We start from the raw sequence: 20,714 nt of genomic DNA, 5'->3' as shown, positions 1-20,714 counted from the left end.
GACCCCTTTCTCTACGAACCTTGCTTCTGTCTGCAATCCTACAGTTCCCCAAGACCCTTATTTCTTTGAGCTTCTTTCCATCTTCTTCATACTTGGACAGAGATGGTCGGTATTTGACACCTGATATTCCTTTGTGAGTTTGTGCTCCTCTTTAGGGTTGGAATGCATTCAAGGTTTGTTGAAAGTCTACAATGTGATGGTTGGTTCAGAATTCTGGGGCTATAGTAGTGGACAATACAGGTGACATCCCCAGATACACAGGATAGCACATTTCTGTAATCCTAGCACTTGAGAGGCTGAGCCAGAGGACTTTGAGTTTGAGACTAGCCTGGGTTACATAGAGAGAGACTCCTCCTGAGAGGGAAATCACATTGTATTAATCCATAAGCATCAACTGGCCAGTTCATCTTGCAAATGGCTGATAGTAGAGTACATTATGGAATCATTACATTTTCTTTTCAGAAGCTTGAAAAGGTCTAAGTGTCAGATGGTGGCGCTGTCTCTGCCTGCCTTTGTGCTGCCCCATATCATGTTGGGCATAATGTCAGTTGCACATACACGTTACCAAAGAGCAAAGGCAACAGTCACGTGACCTCAAATTCCAGTCAACAAACACCTGCTCACTAATGGGCCTGACCCTTCAACCGTCTTCTCTCCCAATGATTTCAGAAACTACCTAGGAGTTGTGCTTCTGTAAAGATTTGCACCTGGGAAAACGGCGCATGCACAAGGAAGGCTGCTCAGCAGGGCCCTCGACAGAGCTGACTAAGGGGAGCAACAGGGAGCTGTTTTAGGCCACAGGAAGATTCACCCTTTACTGTGCCCACAAAACACGGCCTTTGCGATAAAGGCCAATGGGCCTTTTTAGAGAGGAGAGCCAGACCCCTGTCCAAAACGGCCATCTTTGGCAAGCAAAAAGTCAGGAAGCACATGGTGTTTGTTTTTTTTTCTGGAAAGAGGTGGGTCGGGCAGCTAGGAGAGTACCACCGTCTGACCAGTTTATGGGTGAGGTAAGAAGAAATTGCCACCTTCAGGGAGAAAGCCTTAAATCCTCAGGTAGCTTGCTTGACCTGGTCCAAACAGCAGTATAAGCAGATGGGGCTGCTTGTCACCTTGACATAAGAAAGGTTACTCTCCTGTCTATAGACTTCCCCTGGGAGCTGCCTTCCCCAAGGACTGGTTTGCAGCAGAGGGAGATTCCAAACCAGCACAGACAAACAAGCCCTGTCAACAGATTAACTGATTTTTTTTCTCCTTTTCTTGTTAGTCTCTAGTGTTTTGAGACAGGGTCTATATAGTCCAGTCTGGTCTCAGACTCAGGCTTCTCCTGCTTTAGCCTTCTGAGTGAGGGGATTAAAGACCTACACCATCTGGCTTCTTGTTATTTTTATTTTATTTTATTTTTTTGTTGTCAGGACTAGGGCTTGAAGGGTCTCACATTCTCCCTGGTTTGTACATTTATGGCTGGCTCTCTGCCACTTGAACCATGCTTGTAGTCCAGCATTCTGCTGGTGAATTGGATATGGAGTCTCTCGGACTTTTCTACTAGGGTTGGGTTTAAACTGAAGTTCAAAGTGGCCAGGGTTACAGGCATGAGACATCAGTACACGGCTTTCTTGCTAGTTTTAAGCAATGAAATCAACTGGTCAGGTGTTTCCCTAAAGAGAGGGGTGTTCAACATTTTTGTTCAATATAATCTAAAAACAATTTTGAAGAACTAAGAATGCTTCTCAAGTTTTATGTTGTAATCTTAAAAACAGAAATTTATCAAAAGCTTAAATACTTGCAAAGGATATTAAACATGGTCTGCTGAAAATTCTAGCTTTCTAAAGGAATTCTATTATCTATATATATATAAATGTGCATAATATATAATATTATATGCCATATTATTATAGAGTATTATAATATGTAATATTATACAGTGTTATAATATGTAATACATAATATAAAAATATATTTGGGCAACATATATATATATAAATATACATATATTGTATCCTAATAAAATATATTTATGTGTTCAAGAGTATTTACCTTAATAGAAATGACATGAAATTGTATGTTTTTTCTGTGACCACAGGCTCTTACATGACAATTCATTGGATGGAGATGTCATTTCACTGTTTTCTGATAAATGCATGACTCGAAGGTCCTGCCTGCAGCAGAGACAATGCCTGGCACACACCCTTCCATACCTTCTTCCCTTTCTACAAGTCCAGGAAGTTTCCTTCATTTCTCTGTTCTCCATTGAGAGTGTGAGCAGAAATGATGTGCTGTTTGCTGTCCTGAGAGGTTAAGAGTAAACAGAATTCCCCTCTCCCTCTCCTCTCTTCTCTCTTCTTCTTTCCTTCTTCTCCCAGCTTTCAGACTCTACTCTTCTTCCCTCTTCTCCATTCCCTTCTCCCTCTCCCAGTTTCCCTCTTATTCTCCCTCTCCCTCTTCTTATTCTCCCTCCCTCTCTTCACCCTTCTCTCCCTCTCTTTCTCTTCCTTGCTCCCTCCTTCCCCTTCCCGGTTGGACTCTGAAATTGCAGAGATACAAGTAGGAAGCAGAACTACTAGATAACACTTGGAAAAAAAGTTCCTCAAGAGCAACTCACTGACACCAGATTGACCGTGCAATGAGCATGTTGGGTTAAGCCACTAAGCTTTTAGGGGTATGGGTTATTGTAAGGGGGCTTTTGCCACCCTGATGAATCTAGGAAATAAGTGATTAAAACACAATGGGTGTATTATAACTTTTTGTTTGTTGTTTGTGAGGCTTGAACTCTGGGCCTGGGTGCTGTTCCTGAGCTTTTATGTTCAAAGCTAGTGCTCTATCACTAGCTCCATTTCCAGTTTTCTGGTGGTTAATTGGAGATAGGAGTCTCATAGCCTTTCCTGTCCCTGCTGGCTTCGAACTGTGATCTTCAGATCAGCCTCCTGAGTAGCTAGGATTACAGGTGTGAGCCACTGGTATCCAACTGTATTGCAACTTTGATAGGCAATTCTCAAGACTACATAAACTAAAATCCCTGAAAATCATTTTTTTTGGAGTCTCATGTACTTTCCAACCTGGACTAGCTTTGAATTGTGATCCTCAGATCTCAGCCTCCTGAGTAGCTAGGATTACAGGTGTGAGCCACCAGCACCTGCCTAAAAACAAAATTGTAATAAAAACATAGAGAAGTCTTGTATGTAATGGGAATGAAGGCAGTCTAGTAATGTTGCTCCACTCTGATTGACTTATATGCATACAAAGATTTATGAAACAATATTTAACACTCTAATCAACTAGTAACAAAAATTAGTTCCATTTCAATTTTATGGGAGGCTAAGACTTAGCAACCACACCTGCAAACAAATTTGTTACCCAAGCATCAGAAATGATAATTTCTCAACATCTTCACCAATATTTCAGATAACTTTCTTTCTTTGACCTTTGGAGTAAGCACTTTCATGTATATTATTGTATATTATATATATATCATATATATAATGTATATTATATATTATACTTTCATGTATATTATTATAGTAAAATTTTGTAAGACACAAGTCTCTGCATGGTGGACCTGTAATCCCAGCTAAATTGGGAGGCAGAAGCAAGAGAACTGATAATCACAGCTAGCTCTGGCAAAAGTTAGCAATACGCTATCACAGAATCAAGCTAATAATGGTGGTTTACACCTGTAATCTCACCTGCTTAGGAGAAGGATCAAGGGCAGAAGATGGCCCAGGCAAAAGTAGGCCACTCTATTTCAAAAACAAAAGACAAAGTATTTTGGTAAAACAAAACACTAGAATCTAGCCAGGTCTCTAATCCATCTTGGTTCTACTTTGTCCTCTTTAAGAGGACTGAGAAGAAGCAAAGTGAAACCAAATTGGGGATAAATTAAGATTCTCACTAGGGACTTAGACAAGAGATTGCATAACACCTGCGGGCACACACACAGCCACAGCGCCAGCTAGAGAGGAGCAGATGCCCTTTCTCTGCCCTTTCTGCTCCTTGGAACCCTAAGGGCTCCAGGCATATTTTATCATTGCTACATGGAGACCAACATGAAGAGCAAGGAAATGAGAACTGAACACAGAGAAGGAGCACCCCGATCTAGTTTTGAGGTTCCACAGACGAAACCACCAGCCACTCGGAGCTCAGAAAATAGACATAAGAACAGGTCATGCACTTCTCCATAAGGCTGAGACAATCAGAGGAGGTAATACAGAAAGTGCTTAGTAAAAAGATGTCTGAGCTGGCTGCTGGTGGCTCATACCTGTGATCCTGTTCAGGAGGCTAAGATCTGAGGATCATGGTTTGAAGCCAGCCCAGGCAGGAAAGTCTGTGAGACTCTTATCTCCAATTAACCAAAAAAAAAAAAAAGCTGGAAGTAGAGGTACAGCTCCAGTGATAGAGAGCTAGCTTTGAGCACAAAACCTCAGGGACAGCACCCAGGCCCTGAGTTCCAGCCCCAGGACTGGTATACACACACCACAAAATGATGTCCACCTAAGCAACAATCACACACACATACACATGTACATATGTACATGTACACACACAATTTGACACTAGTGAGTGAACTCAGAGCCTCAAGCCTGACCTTTCATGATGGTCAGCCCTCCCTTCCAGCTTCATGACCACTCTTGTAGTCTCTACTAACTTAAAGTGGGGTGCTTCACATGTTCCAGCATGGGGCACATGCTAATTCTATCTTTAGTGCTTTTTTTTTTTTTTGAGAAATCTCTATATTGTTTTCCAAAATGGCGGTACTAATTTCCATCCCTATCGAGAGTGTCCACTGCTTTTCTTCGTATACTGGTTATTGTTCGTATTTTGATAACAGCCATCCTAGCAGGTATGAGGCAATTATTGTACCTTACACCTGTTTATACCCTGTTAAATTTTGAACAGGACAGATGAATGGGTATTTCAGTCAGCTGCCCCCTCTCCTCCTGCTCTTGTCTTTTTATGATGTCTGGCATTCTTCAGTTTTCTCTGCCTTCTGTCCTCAGGCATGAAGTTCCCTCATGTCTCAAGAGACTATGATTACTCATGACTGTTCTTGGAATTATTTTTCAATCTAACCAATATTCTAAAGATGTAGTCAAGTTGAAGAGTGAGGGAGGGACTGTCAGCAAGAACTAATTTGCCTGCTGATTGTTACTGTGTAAAAAAAAATCCCTAAAAGCTTCAGATTTTGGTGTAAATAAATGGAAGACTCCATCTTTTTGGGAAACAAATAATCGTACTTTATGATAAGACCAGGAAATAGCATCTGATCTTACGTTAACCTGTACTTTCCTTGTCTAATTAAACATTTAATTTTGAGGTCCTTAGAAGTCACGTGTTATTTAATAGGTTTAATGTGAAATAATATTATTAAGACTAAATTAAATTAGAGGTCTTAACGTAGCTTTTACTCAAAGGTACTCTCTTGTAGAACTATGCCACACTATCTGAGCTAGGATCTCTACCTTGACCCAGTAAGACTAGAGAATATTTCAATCTTCATTCCCTACTACTCCATTCTCTTTGACCCCTGGACACTTCTGTGAGAAGACCTTGATCTTTATAAGAAGGGGCTAATTCCTTTGAATAGCAAAAATGTTTACCCCAGGTGACTGGACCACCTTTACCACCACACCCTTCCTACTTTGGTCCATTATTTGCTCTTTTCTAACCTGCTGGATGCCCAAGAGGCTTGACCTTACTCAGGATCCTTTGTTCTCTGGTTTCTACCTGTGTCCAGCCATTGAGGATACAGGCAGAAGATGGAGTGAGAAGGGGCTGCTTGGGTCTCCTTCCCTCCAGGTCCTCACTGGGGTCTGACAATAGCTATGTTAGACATGTTAAAAAGTTGAGCTCCCTGGCTCTGAATGCTCCATCATCTAGACTTGCTTCCCCCAGATGGGCAGAGGCTGGTGGCTTGGCCCTTATCTAATATCTTCCAGTTTTTATCTCCCTCCTCAAGACATCTGTGATTTCAAGAGTCTGCTTCTGCAACACAAAGCTAACGATGTTCTAGTTATTCTCTGCTTTTCCCCCCAATCGAACCATCACACTTTCCTTGAGACAAGGTAGTCCCATCAAGGAAGTTGGGGAAGGAGGACAAAACTAATGTTTGAAGACATCATCTTGTTAGTGTTGCGCTTCTGCTCACTTTTGTGAGTGCTTCTGCTGTTTAACCTCAAGGATAAGATCCAATTTTTTTTTTAATGGAGCTCTTTTAAGTGTTGAAAAGCTGATTTCCTTTGAAGGAAACCCCCATTTTACTCTCCAACAGGATTGCTGAATGCAAGAAACAGCCATTCATTAAAGAGCTCATTCACTCATGAAATATGTATGAAGTCACTGCTAAGTGCCAGAACACTTGCTTTTCTATTTTTTTAAATTTAACAATGGTGTGCTGTGGAGTCATGGGAATCAGTATATCTTTTGATAACGAACAATAGAGTCTCTAACCAGCAAAAATGGTTTTAGTATAGACACACTCATTTGTTTGCTCATTCACTCATCGTGTTTCTCAGCCCTGGTACAACCTTTGGTGATCGGCAGGGGAAAGACATGCCACACACGTTCTACAGTTGACAGTTGACAGAGAGGAAGAGAAGATGGAAGCTACTTTTCAGTGTATTTAGCTCATGTGACTGCGGCCAAGAAGGCCTGGAGAAAGGGAGTCAAGATAGACTTCCAGAGTCATTAAGACCTGGGCTTTGCTTGTGGGGACTGAGGGAGAGTGTATCAAGTGAGAAAAGGTGGGTGGACACTTCAGAACTTGCAAGAAATGAAGGTTGTGTTTGGAGAATGGCAGATTGCATGGATTGAGTGAGAGGGGCTGGGTGCAAGCACAGTTTCCCACTAAGGAAACCACGAGGTTCTCTGGATGCCTGAGGGAGTTCCTTCTTTCTTAGCAGGAATGAGCGCTGGACAGCTGGGGATGTGCCCCCTCCCTGCCCCTCCTCCCCCCAGCATGGCTGCTGTGGATCAACTGGATTATGCAGAGACAGGGGTGTCTTGGAAATGGGATGCCAGCTGAAGGGTGGGCTCCAGGAAGAAGATGGCTTGGGGAGCCCAGTTTTTCTAAGGTATTATGGGATATTTTGCTGTGGGAACTCTGATTTAAGTGTATAGCTTTTGTTTTTTGTGGAGTTGTTTACGCATATTGCTATGGGAGGCCAGTTACCGCTCTGAGGGGAAAGCCATCCCAGCTGTATTACTCGCTGTCAAACTTGAATTCAACTTCCCTCAGCCGTGCATTCTTAGGTTAACAAGAGGGGGGAGAGTTTTGGAAACTGAACGTTTATGCTTCTGTAACTTTAGATAAAACAATTCCCTGCAATAGAAATGGTTGGTTCAAGAATTCTGTTAGGCATTTAGCCAAGTGTCCCTGGATCTCTCCGGGCTACTGCAGCTTCCATCGTTGAATCATTTGATTACAGTGGACCCTTTTTCCTCATTTGAAACCAAACAGGAAGGTGCCACGCAGGATTCACTTTGCTGAATTAGATTTAAAACCATGAATCCACTCCCAAACAGAAGATGGAAACTAGATAAGAGAATCAATATAGATACCCTACCAATTATCCTGATAATTAATTAGGAAAGGCTTAATCAAGTGAACGTTTAAGCACATGGAAATCATTGCCCAGTTTTAAGGAAGTCTACTTGTTTCCCAAGGTGCTCACTCACTCACACAGTGCTTTGGCTTTGAAAATAATCCTTATCTGTGTGGAACTGGAAAAAATAGTTTTTTTTTTTAAGTTTTGGGTTTTTTGTTTTTAAAGTTCTGAAGCGTTAAAAACCCTGGATCTTCAAGTTGGTAGGGCTGATCGTTGGAGAACGAAGTACATGAAAACAACCCCTCCCTCAGTTTCAAATGCTGGCTTTGTTTTCTGGAAATTTCAATCCGAACTAATATTGGGTTTTAAATTTACCTGATAGGAGGAATTTGGGCAATGTGTTTGCAGAGTGCATTTTTTTTCCTTTCCTGGGTTCAGTGCAGCTTTTAATCTTTAGTAGCTGAAGTCTGCAGATACAAGGCGCTTTGTGCTGTCCATTTGCAATCTAACGAATGAAGGTGAGGTTGATGATTTTATAGGTGCTCTCTGGTTAACATGCACAATGTGCTAACATGCACATCATTTATGGGCTTTTTGCTGAAAGGACCTCCAAGACATCACAAATGTGTAGGTTTACCTTGTGAACAAGCCTCAGCTCAGGAGCTGATTTTTAAAAGAGTGCTCTGGTCTAGTTGAAGGTCCTAGGGACAGCTTCATATTTTTCATATATAATTTTCAAAATGAAAGAGACCTCAAGGCCATCTCGGGCTGCCCATACTGCCCGAGGTTTTGTGCATAACTCAAATAATTCTATTGAGCATCTTGTCTTCAGATACAAAGGGGAACAAGGCCCAGCTGGTCGATTTGATGAAGGTGATCACTGGCTTGACAGGAAGCCATGTTGTTGGTGATGATTTGGTACTGGACCGAGGTAGTGGGACTCCAGCATGCCAGCACCCAAGGGTGTGAGGCAGAGAGGATGGGTGGGGACCACAGCCAGCGGTGGGGGCCGGGGTGGAGATGGGGGGCAGCGCCTGATTCATTCTCATCAAGTGACAGCGCACAGGGACACTTGCCCAGGGTGGAAGTTCCTGCATGAACGAAGGCTTTCTGCGAGCTCATGCTTCATTCTGCAATCTCTGCATTAAAAATGAACGTGCCAGGCAGTTGCCACGGGGGCCGACTGCCTGGTGCTGCTCTGCTTGGCTGTTTCCTGGACAGAGGTTTCCCTCCGCAGCTCGGGCCCTGCCAGGGTTGTGTACTGTAATTCCCAGACCGCTGTTTGGAATCCAGTAGCACCACACGTAATTGTTACTAAGCAGAACTGAACTCTGGATTCATGGGGGCCAAGGGAGGTTCCTTTTGTGTGTTTTCTTTTTAAGTTCTTTTTATGTGTGTGTGTTGGAGGGGGAGCGGGGGCAGAACTGGGGATTGAACTCAAATCTTCCTTGCCCTTGCTGGCGTGCTGTTTTTTTTAGTACATTTTGCAGATAGGATCTCATACTAACTTTGCCCAAGCTGGCCTTCAATCATGATCCTCTCACTTACGCCTTCCGAGTCATTAACTGGTAATTCTGATCTGTTCAGATTCCATTTCAAGTTAGAATAAAAGAGCTAGTGGTATCTGATGATGCCACTTACTTTTGGGGTTTTGGCATCAACTTTTTGCCCTTAGAGGTTGGCTGTAGTAGCCACTCTTCTGTCTTCTGGTTGCCAGTACTCTTGGATGTCCTTGGGGCCGCTTCCTCCTCGTGTCCTTTCCTGTATGTCTAGTCCTGAGCCACTGGAAGACCTCCCAACACAGACCCCTTTCCAGCAGCACCACCCCACCGGGGCTTTGGTCCATGATTCCTTCCACCACCACCAGGTTGTGTCCAAAGAGAATTTCTTTCAGGTAATGATGGAATGGAGCTGGCTCTTTCTTGTCCTTCCTCCCGGGCCTTCTACATAGCCGTGCACAGCCTGCCAGCCTGCTGTATAATCTGTCTTCCTCGATTACCTCTCACTATGGCTCCATCCCCCACTTCTTCTCCCCTTCCCTCTCATTCTCCGAGTGGGACCAAGCCAGAAATCAAGATATAATTTTGTGATTTTTTCAGCCATCAGGTTCCCAGGAACACAAAATACGAGTCTCAGCTTCATCATGTGTGTGTGTGTGTGTGTGTGTGTGTGTGCGCGCGCGCGTGCGCGTGCATGCACGTGCGTGTGTGTGCCAGCACTGGGCTTAACCTCAGAGACTTGTATTCTTATTTGGCTTTGTCTGCTCCAGGTTGGTGCTTTACCACATTGGTGCTTTACCACTTCAGCCATAACTCCACTTTTCTCTGAAAAGCATGTTAATATTTACCATGTTGGGTTCTTGTGGAGATTAAATATAAGATAAATATAAGCAGATAAATAGAGCAGATGCCTCAGGCCGTGGTAAATGCCCCAAGAATGGAAGCAGTGTCTTCCCGTGTTACTACCGTGACTCTACTCTTTGTTTCCATCGCACAGAGATTTTACTAGTATATCAAGAGTTGGCATTTAATGGAGAACGGCTATAATGAAATAATAAAGTCAAATTTAATAAAGCCCAGAGAGTTAAAGCAATAAAATTTCCTGAGGGTAGACTTGTAAAACTATAGAGCTAGAGGAGAGTTTCCATATAGCCAACTCAACTTCTCAGCTTAGAGGCGAGGCAGGGAGGACTTTTCTCGAAAACCCTCCACCCTCCAGGCAGTTCAGGTGCAGTGTGAACATATGTCTGATTGGCCAGGGTCTACTCTACTATCACTGGTGGTAATGTCCTGTGGTTATCTTTCTGCCTCACACTGATCACTGGGGTCATATATAAAAAATGAGAACAAAGTCTTCAAGTTGTACCTTCCCATATTCCAAGGAACAGAGTAAAAAATGTCTTTAATCAAAAAGGGAAAAGGGGGATCTGTTAAAAGTTATTGGAGACATCCCTTGTGTCTTTGAACAGAGGAGAGAATGTCCAGTACTCTAGTGGCCGACACCAAGAGAATGTGTTCCTACATTTAAATGTTGTGCTCAACAATAGAAAAGAATAAATGAAGAGTTCCTCTTGAAAACAGCTCCACATTGCCATGATAACACACAGGAGTTTTGCTGCACCCCTTGTTTAAGCTCTGTGCAGACAGCGGTGGAAACTGAGAAGCAAAGCTGCCTCAGGCCTGAGTGGAAAGATCCTGGTCATGCTGACAATGGGGCTCAGGGCTTGCTTGTTTTGATTTCTCTATAACTCTCCTTTCAGTCTCTTTGTCTCTTGCTAATTATTATGCACAGACAAATTTGATGATCAAATTTTAATTGCGCCATCACAGACTTTGCACAAATGACGATAATAAAATTGCATTTGCAATCTGCTTGGTTAATGTCGTGGACTGTAACAGTCTTCATTTGTCCAAGTGAAAGGCATTTTATTGGCCTTCAAAATAAGTCATTATGCTAGCCAACTATTTTTTTCTTTATGTTATGCGTCCCAGTACTGCATTATTGTTTATTGATGCCTATCAATACAATGAAAGTTAAAAAATCAGTACTTTATATTCAGAAAGTTTTGCAAATTAGAGGCGATCATATTTCACATTTATTTATTCAATAAAATTACCAAACCTCCAACTTTTCCAGACAAAGCACAAGACCTTGGAGACACAGAGGGAAGGAGTATGTCCACTTGCAGTCAGACTTGCACAGCCTAATACAATTACAATCTAATTAATTACAATGTATACAACAGTGACTTTCACATTACCTTTGAACTCTATATCCACAAGTATTCAGATTCCCACTGGCCAACTCTACTTGTCTAATTAATTAATTAGTTTGCCGGTCCTGGGGCTTGAACTTGGGACCTGGTGCTGTCCCTTAGCTGTTCTGCTTAAGGCTAGTGCTCTACCTACCACTTGAATCACAACTCTACTTCAAGCTTTTTGGTGGCTAATTGGAGATAAGAGTCTTATAGACACTGCTGCCTGGGCTGTGTTTGAACCATTATCCTCCTATCTCAGTCTCCTAAACAGCTGGGATTACAGTGTGAGCCACGTAGGCCCAGCCTGCTTGTCTATTTTTTTTTTTTTGTCAGTCGTGGGGCTTGAACTCTGGACCTGAGTGCTCTCGCTCAGCTCTTCAGCTCAAGGTGAGCGCTCTACCACTTGAGCTACAGCACCACTTCCCTGCTTGTCTATTTTTAAAAGCCCTTTTGCATCATCTTTCTCACCATGCTGCTTCTTTAAATATTCTCAATACAAGACCAGCACTCCCAACTGCCTACATTCAGAAATTTGGAATTTATTTTAGAATATCCTTCTCTCACATGTCTTTTTATTTTCTAGTAAGTCAATAAAGCCTATGGATTTGTGAGAAATAATATTACAAGGGGGCCAACTAGAATCAGGAAGGGTCAGCTATGATAAAATTAAAAAGTAAATAAAAATTCTGTGTGCCAGCATGCGCACATCCCTGAAGCATTCCTGCGGCAAGAGAACGAAGGCAGGTGGAGACAAGCAAAGAGCACTTGTAAGATTCTTCCAGTCCCTGAGGGGGAGCACGTGCTAACACTGCCCAATAGGACTGAGGGGAGGGACTTCCGCACCAGGGGAGGATCGCTTCCTGCCACCCCGGTGGTGCACCTGCCCACCAGACACCAGACTTGCCAGACCACCAACCACCATTCAGGTCTGGGTTTCATGCTATTTTGTGTCTCTGAGTCTGTTCTTTCAGCCTGGCAGGTGAGTGTGCTTCTCCTGGCACTACTAAAACTCTCTGTTTGTTTGGTCTCTGGATACCTAGGGGCCTGCTTTGCCTCCTGTGACACTCCAGTGGTGGGCACCGGAGAATACCTGTTTAAGTTCTTCCTGATCACATGACAGACGGCAATCAATACTGACTGCGTAAGTGATCTGATGGGCAGAAGCTGTTCTCTTGATAAGTACTGGAGGTGTTCCCTGAGTACTGCGGGGCTTAGTGAACTCCATCTCGGTGGGAATTAGGATTCAAGGAATGCATGCACTGTTTGTAGTGCAGTGCGTGACAGCGGGTAAACAGAGCTGCAAACACTTGTAAGACCGATCACCGTGGATGTCACCTTAACCATGGACAGAGGAGCATTTCAGGGAGCGGAACCAGGGAGCACACATGAAGACGAAGAGTCTGTCCCAGCTGCAGGAGTTACAGGCATTACCTATACTGCTACATATGGGCAGGCGAGAATTGAGGTGGATGATAGGATGACAGAAAAGGCAACTACGCATGTAGACCGCATCTGATTATTGAACAATAATATACAATTATTATGTAATTATTATATAATAATGCATGAGCATTATTCTGAAATCTATGGGGATAGAGGACTTGAAGGGGCACATGTCACGGACCGTGCCATGGTGGTACTGGATAAGTTGGAAGCTTAGGAGTGGGCAGCTGTGAGGTGGGTGGTGTGCCGGTAGGTGGTGGTAGATTTGATTACTCAATGAGGAGCCCAGCGCAAAAGCTTAGGCCAGAAGTGATAAACAAAAGTGGCACTTGCAAGAGAAAATATACTCACAGGGTTTGGTGACAGAGAGGGTGAGGAAGGACTGGTTAGTGAACAGGAGGGTCTTAGACTTTTTTCAAGAATTCTGGTTAAAGTGATGTGTGTAGGGTGTCTTTCCGGTGAAAGTTCTAGCTGATGTCGGGGGAAGGTAAAGAAAGTAGCAGGTGGTGTGAAACACACAGACATTGAACAACAGAAACAACGGGCTTATTTTAACCAGTGGATAGCCGAGGAGGCTCAGATCCAAGTCTTCAGCTGGTTGCTGATACCTCATTGAGCCCCAAGACAAAAGCTTTGAGCCCCCTGTGGCTTGAACATCTCAAAATCCTCAGTGAGGAGAAGGTGGGGAAAAGAAAGAAAGTAGGGTGGGATGAAGTAAGGGGGCAGTTCTAGGAAACCATTACTTTCCTGGGAGCTGGAAAGCCAGATTGGGGTACAAATGCAATGCATTTCGTAGGAGGATGGCAGGAGGCAGGTCAGAGGGCCCTACAGGGTCTCAGAGTGAGAGAAGGGAATATGTAATGCAAGAAGATGACAAGGCAGTAACTATTTTAAAACCATTTTCAAGGGCATGGTATTGAGAATCTTCTGTAATGCTATTCTTGGTGATTCCATTCAAGGTGTTTAGTGACAGGATCAGCCCTTGCCCTCTACTGGCCAATCACGTTTGGCCTGCATCCTCTACTGGCCAATCAAATTCAGCCTGTGTCCTCTACTGGCCAATCAAGTTCAGCCTGTGTCCTCTACTGGCCAATCAAATTCAGCCTGAGTCCTCTACTAGCCAATCAAGTTCCTTGTATGCCATGTGTTAATAATTTCCAAACATACCCAAGAGTGTTTGCATTTCTAAGGCAATCACAGAAAACAGTGGAACAAGAAGTTCTTGAGTTGGGACAGGGTCTTCTTGAGGGGGCGGGAGAAGAAGGAGGAGATAAGCTCACTAAATAGCTCAGCCTGCTAATTGCACTACACAGCAATCAGCTAAGCACTGAGCCCTGGGTGTGATGGATACATTGAGCCCAATCAACCAATTTATCAAGAATCACAGAGCAATTGAGAGGCTCAGTTGGAAATGATTGAAGAGCTGTTTTGAGTCCTCCAGGGAGCAGCTTTCAAGGCCAATGGGGTTGAAATATCTTTTGTTCTGTCTGCTGAGGTTCTGGAATTAGCAGTGGGGCCCAGAGAAGACCTGTCCCTTGATTCAAGTACAGAGTTTCTGCTCAGCTGGGATCTGGGTTATTTCTAATATGAGATCATTTTTTTAAAAAAATACACAGTTGGCCATGATTTAAGTTTTATTACAAGAATATTTTCATACAGTGCGTAGGACTTGAAAGCCCTGAACAAAGTTAAGCTAAGCCTCAAAGGTTAAGTAGATGATGATGTGATAGAAAGGAAATCCCAGTTCTTATTGAAAACACCCCTTGTCTGGATGTAGGTGTGTATTCAGCTCCATTCACCTGCGTGAACTCGCCACAGGTCTAAACACGCTGGCCCAGGCTGAACCAAGTGTGGAGTCAAGCAGATGGAAGTGAAGTTGCTATGGAAACCATGCGTGCCCTTAGCAATAACCGTACCTGACTTAATAATGGGTGGGTTTGCTTCCTGAAAGCATTTCTAAAACCTGTTAACCAAATCTTCAAAACAAACAAACAAACAAATGGGAAGATTCTATGGCTTTGTTCTTAGAAGGTCTAGCTGGAGGTGAATCCTTCTTTTTCTGTACCTCCTCCCCCTGTCAAAGGATTTTCCTTATCATTTGTGTTCACTGCAGATGTGGAAATGAAAGGCTGGCTCCACAGGATTGCCTAGAGCTCTGTCCTCCGTCACGATTAAGAACCTGGAAGCAACACTGTGCTGCCTCTCTATAGTCCTGGTGCCTTTTCCACTCTGTCTTCACAGACATTTCAGTTCTAGCTGAAAGAGATCCCGTGTCATCTGATAGAAAACACAGAGCTGGCATAACCAAAGCGGCAACTCATTTACATATGGGTTGGGATCCAATTCAATCTTTTCCGATCTCTTCATCTACTTCATCTACACCCAAGACTGTGGGCTGGAAAAATAGGCTCCGAATTTCTTTCCAAATATAAAGTTGGAAGATTTCATCTGTTTTCTTTTTTATGTATATTTCTTATCCATGAAGGGAAGAGAGATCTTAGAATATGCCTTGTTCTGTGTGAAAACTTTCGGCTTCAAATAAATGCCTCGTAATAATGCCAGATATGGTAATACTTTCAGGTAGAGACATTTTTGCAGTGTTAATTTATGGCATTAGTGCTCATTAAACACCACATCCCTTCTTGGATGTTCAGGGATCATATAACCACTATAGATAGCACTTTTAATTTGGAGATGGGAAAAATTTCATTCCACCTTCAGAACTATTCACTAAAGTATTAATGTAAACCTCTGCTCAAATTGATTCAAAATTCTGATTTTCTCACTTGCATATGTATGTATATTTATCTACCTATGTGGTGAGAAGATGACAAATGAATTCAATTTGCCAGGGGTCTGTTCTATGGGCTGAGTGCATCATTCTATGGGCCGAGTGCATCACTCATTCGTTTGATCGCATCCTGGCCTCTGTGGTTCATGGCGGTCTTGTGCGTCTCACATGTCACCAGGAATGATTCTGACAGGTGCCCAGCTTTGTCGAATGGCTCCATTCAACTTCTGTGTCCCTTTCTCAGAACCATGGTTTTCCCTGAAGGCTGTGGACTCCCGACTGGCCTCTCCAGCAGTTGTGAGGGGACCCTAGCCATCATCTTCTTTAAACACTGGGTGTTTACTTCAGATGGAAAGGAATGGGGAAGGGAAAAATCTACATACCTAGTCTCTACCTGTACTTAACTTAAAATATATATATATATATGTCATTTGGAAGAAAGATGAAGAAACTGAATTCCAGAATAAGAAAGCTTCCGTGTTTTCACTAGTGAGTTCCCTGCATGTTTCTGAGGACGGGGCTCCCTCTGTCCCCTCCCCCACCTCTGTGCACTACCTGCTGTACCTCATGGAAGGCCTGGGGTTGTGGCTGGGATAACATGAATGATGCCAGGTAAATAGTAAGATTAGCTTTGACAAAGTCCAACGGCTGGCAGGTCCAGGGAAAGAGGAGAAAGAAGCAGTCCGGAAGAGGTGCAACTTTTCCTGAATGGGTAAACTGTGGCAGACCAATACTATTGCAGATCAACATTATGATGAGTTTGAAGGAGCTAAGATAACATGGGTAAAGCTTCTAGCCTGTTATCACAAAGGCAAACCCCAAACTCATGTCTGAAGTGCCAAGCGTTCATTCATGCTATGGTTACAGCTATATCAGAGGTGAAGAGTGAGAGGCGGGGCGCATGGACGCTCACCTTGGTAGCCCTCATCACACAGGAGGTTGTGACCTGGAGGATGACAGTTCAGAGTCAGCCTGTGCAGAAAAGCCTGTGAGGCTCTGAATCAGCACAAGGCTTGATGGGAGGTGTGAGTGATGTGGTAGAGCACCAGTCATGAGCAAGGAAGTCAAGCAAGAGAGATGCGCTGCGTGTAAGCCCCAGTGCAAGCACATAAGTATGATCTATATGCATACAGATCTATGTCATTATATATATGGAAGCGTATAGTGACAAGAGATATAAAAATGAAAACTGAAAATGAATTTTTATTAAGGTCATGGGCTCACCAAAGGCTTCAAAAATCTTTTCCTCATGATGTTATTAGGTTTACAGTAAAGGAAAAAGAAGTATGTCTGAGCTAGATGTGGTGGTGCATGCCCGTAATTCACCTCTTATGAGACGGGGGCTGAAGGACTGAATAGGGCTACAAAGTAAGACCTTCTCTAAACAAGCAAGTAAACAAACAAAGCCACCTCAGAAATTAATTCCTCCTCCTTTTTCATTAACTATATGTTGTGCTTCCTCCCTCTTAGATAATCCAGACCTTCTCAGGAGAACAATATTCTCAAGAAAACTCTGCTGTGCACATCTCCCCATAATATACCCCAAGATGGAGTCTGTGAGACCCTTGTGTGCCTCTCACTCATGGCAGGAAGGAGATCAACAACCCCCTCCCCTGCCCTCCCCCCTCTTCCCCCCTCCACCCCTGCCATGCCTGGGGCATGCTTCCATACCTGCAGATCAAGAGGTGGCACGGCCACTCCTCTTTTTAGTTTTATTTTTGATGGGATGGGTATTGGGAATTGAACTTAGGACCTTGTGCTTGCTAGAAAGGTGCTCTGCACTTGAGCTACGCCCCCAGCCCTGTTTCACATTGCTTAGGCTGGGTCTGTTCGGGCTGTGACTCTCTTATGTGTACTGCCTGTGCCATGGAGATGGCCAGGTGTGGCAGCGGTTGAGATGGAGTCTTGAAAACCTTAGTTATTCTTATCCATCATAGGCCTTCAACTCAGGGCCTGTCCCTGAGCTCTTTTACTCAAGCTTAGTGCTCTATCACTTTGAGCCACAGTGCCACGTCCACTTTTTGAGTGGTTAATTGGAGATAAGAGTCTCACAGGAAACTTTCTTCTCTGGTTAGCTTTGAACTTCAATCCTCAGATCTCAACCTCCTGAGTAGCTAGGATGACAGGTGTGAGCCATGGTACTTGGCCACTCCTTTCAGTGTGAACCACCCCCCTCAGTCACCCTCATAGGACTCTGTGGCTTACTTTCGCCTACATTAGAGGTAAGTGAATTGCAAAGGCAGAATTCCAACAGTTAATACTTGAAGCATATGGAGCAATAGGCTTGGCTTCGGATCTTATAGTCATATTGACATAAAATAAAAATAAAATGTTCTATCACATATATTTAGATGGAGCCTTCAGAAGAGAACCAGGAGTAAGATTTCTCAGATGTCTTGCTAGCCATCCATCCCTTCTTCTTTTTTTTTAATTTTATTTTATTTTATTTGTGAACATACTGTACAGAGGGGTTACAATTGCATGGGCAGGATAACATCCATCCCTTCTGAGTAAAATCCCAAGGAATATTAAGCATCGAGGTGAGCATGCACAGTCCATTGTGTCAACAATTATTTTTTTTTTTACTGGTCCTGGGCCTTGAACTCAGGGCCTGGGCTCTATCCTTGAGCTATGCTCAAGGCTAACACTCTACCACTTGAGCCACAGCACTACTTCTGGCTTTGTCTGCTAATGTGGTACTGAGGAATTGAACCCAGGGCTTTGTGCATGCTAGGCAAGCACTCTACCACTAAACCACATTCCCAGCCCTTCTGTGTCAACATTTTTGTTCAACACATTTACTGAGTGCCTACTATGCGCCCAGTGGAATTTCTGTTCTAAAAGGGAAGAGGTGCAACCCAGCGAATCAAAAGCTGGGTACATATCATTCCCATGTGGTAAGCACTAAGGGGGAAAACAGAGCCAAGACAGGGGGCTGGCCATGCAGTGGTCCAGATCTCAGGGCGAAGTAGCTGAAGAATGGTGACTGGGTGTGTGTGTGGGGGGGGAGAGGCCCTGTGCTGTGGGTGTGCCTGGAATGACACGGAAAAAGAGTCAACATGGGGGAGGGGAGGAGCAAAAGACTCTCAAGGGATAGCAGGAGGGTGAGCTGGAGACATGAAGACACCCCCACTGGGAGATGGGTGGGGCAAGAGAACCAGGCTCTGCTTTGGAATCCTCAGTACGGAGGGCCAAGTTCATCACCAAGACCAGGGCTGGTGTTGCTGCAGGTAGACAAGATGCTCGGGGGGTAAAAGAAACAGGTTGGAGCTGGGTGCCTGTGGCTCACGCCTGTAATCCTAGCTACTCAGGAGGCTGAGATCTGAGGATCGCGGTTCAAAGCCAGCCTGGGCAGAAATATCTGTGAGACTCTTATCTCTAATAAACCACCAGAAAACAGGAAGTGGTGCTGTGGCTCAAGCAGTAGAGCTGAAGAGCTGAGGGACAGCGTCCAAGCCCAGAGTTCAAGCCCCATGACCGACCAAAAAAAAAAAAAAGAAAGAAACAGGTTGGGATGTTTCTGGAAGATGGCCAGAGGGGCTTCCACGGTGTAGCTTTTCCTGCTGGCTCCGAGGGCGGCGCCCTCCTGCCTCTTGTGTGTGTGCTCTTCACTGGAATGACTTACCAAATGGATTTCTGCCCGTGATTTTATCTGCAAGGAGTCAATACTGTCTCTATAACGCCTTCAGTCTGAGGCTTCAGCGGTAGGAAAGCCAGCCACCTGACACGCAGGTGCCGAGCTCTGGGACAGGGCTGCCCCAGGGCCTTGTCTGGGCCGACTGACCGGTGGCATCCTCCTGTGGCCATCTCCTTTCTCCCCACCTTCTCTCTAGGAGATCCTGGCCAGCTTTCTTTTTCTTTTTTTCCCCCCTATTTTTAATGATGGAAACAAAAAACATCTAAAACGGAAGCTTCTGGAAGAACCACTTGTTCTTGCCGGTCTTGTATCTCTCCTCAAACTTGACCTTGGCCTCCTGTTGGGCCTTGCATTTAAGAGCTGGGTCTCTGAAGACATCCTTGTTAGCCACAGTTTTGTCCAAGGGGATATCCACAGAGTATCTTGTGGGCATAAGGTGATTGTAGTTATAAACCTTCACAAAGGACTTGATCTTTGACCTCTTGGCAATCTTCTTCTTGCCCATGTTAGCTGTCACTTTTTGGGGATAGCGATCAAAGCATGGCTGTAGGGGCGATCTGAAGTGCCATCATCAATGTTCTTCACGATGATGGCTTTATGTCCGGAGTAGCGTCCGGCCAGGACCAGCACCACTTTCCCAGGGTTCATGAACTTGCCCATTTCTTAAACCCAGGCCAAGGATGGCGGCGGATTCCTGGCCAGTTTTCTATCCATGCTGGGGGTTCCACACACCAAGGGGTTTCTAGCTGATGATCTGCTTCTGAGGGGCTCTCTCTGTGTGTGTGTGTGTGTGTGTGTGTGTGTGTGTTGTTGTTGTTTGAAGTGAAGAAAGAAAATTCCAACTCAGACCAACTAGATAATATTCCACGGAACAGAGAAAGGCAACTCCTCCTGATGGTGAATGCTTCCGACCGTGAAGCAGACATTTCTGAAGTGCTCAATGAATTTAAATTTGCTAAACAGCAATTAGCTGTGATTTAAATAAAAGATTATTTCAAGAACGGAACCGACTAGCACTGTCTGTGGCATAATCACAGTGGTTGAGGACTCCATCTGTTTTCGCAGGAACTTTGAGGGGTGAGCCCTCTTCTATCCTGTACCCCTCCAGACCCCAATACCCACGCACAGTCCACCAGTGAATGCAGTGCACACCCTCCCACGCTTCCTGCCGCAGACAGAGGTGGCTGTTCACCCGGCTCTTGGCTGAACAGGAAGGCTTTCTGCTTCCTCTCTGGGGGTGGGGGACACTTCCCAGACACGCAGGTTGGTATTCGCTAATCAGTGAGGCTGCTTAGGGGTGTTGGTGTTCCTGAATAATCCTCAGGAGAGCTGCTCAAATGTCCAAACTCCCAGCATTCAGGGCCCTTCCCGCAGGTGGAGGGGGGAGGTTTCCTGGCTTTGGAGGAGCAGACCCTAAGGTTTCCTTGGTCCTTTGGGCCGCAGGTGACTATTACCAGTGTCGGGACCCAGACCAACAGCTTGATGAACACCAAAGCTCTACTTCCTGCACCCATCTGCCCAGATGTTCCCTGGAGGCACTGGACC

The 20,714-nt window shown here is 44.4% G+C and overlaps 1 pseudogene; it reads right to left on the bottom strand.

The window, feature by feature from the left end:
- Nucleotides 1-15,090: 15,090 nt before the first annotated feature.
- On the bottom strand, nucleotides 15,091-19,839 carry LOC105985641 (annotated as a pseudogene).
- Between the last annotated feature and the right edge of the window lie 875 nt (nucleotides 19,840-20,714).

The sequence above is a fragment of the Dipodomys ordii genome, unplaced genomic scaffold, assembly GCF_000151885.1.
Source record: "Dipodomys ordii isolate 6190 unplaced genomic scaffold, Dord_2.0 Scaffold30, whole genome shotgun sequence".
Taxonomy (NCBI): domain Eukaryota; kingdom Metazoa; phylum Chordata; class Mammalia; order Rodentia; family Heteromyidae; genus Dipodomys; species Dipodomys ordii.
This window is presented reverse-complemented; position numbering and strand designations above follow the sequence as displayed.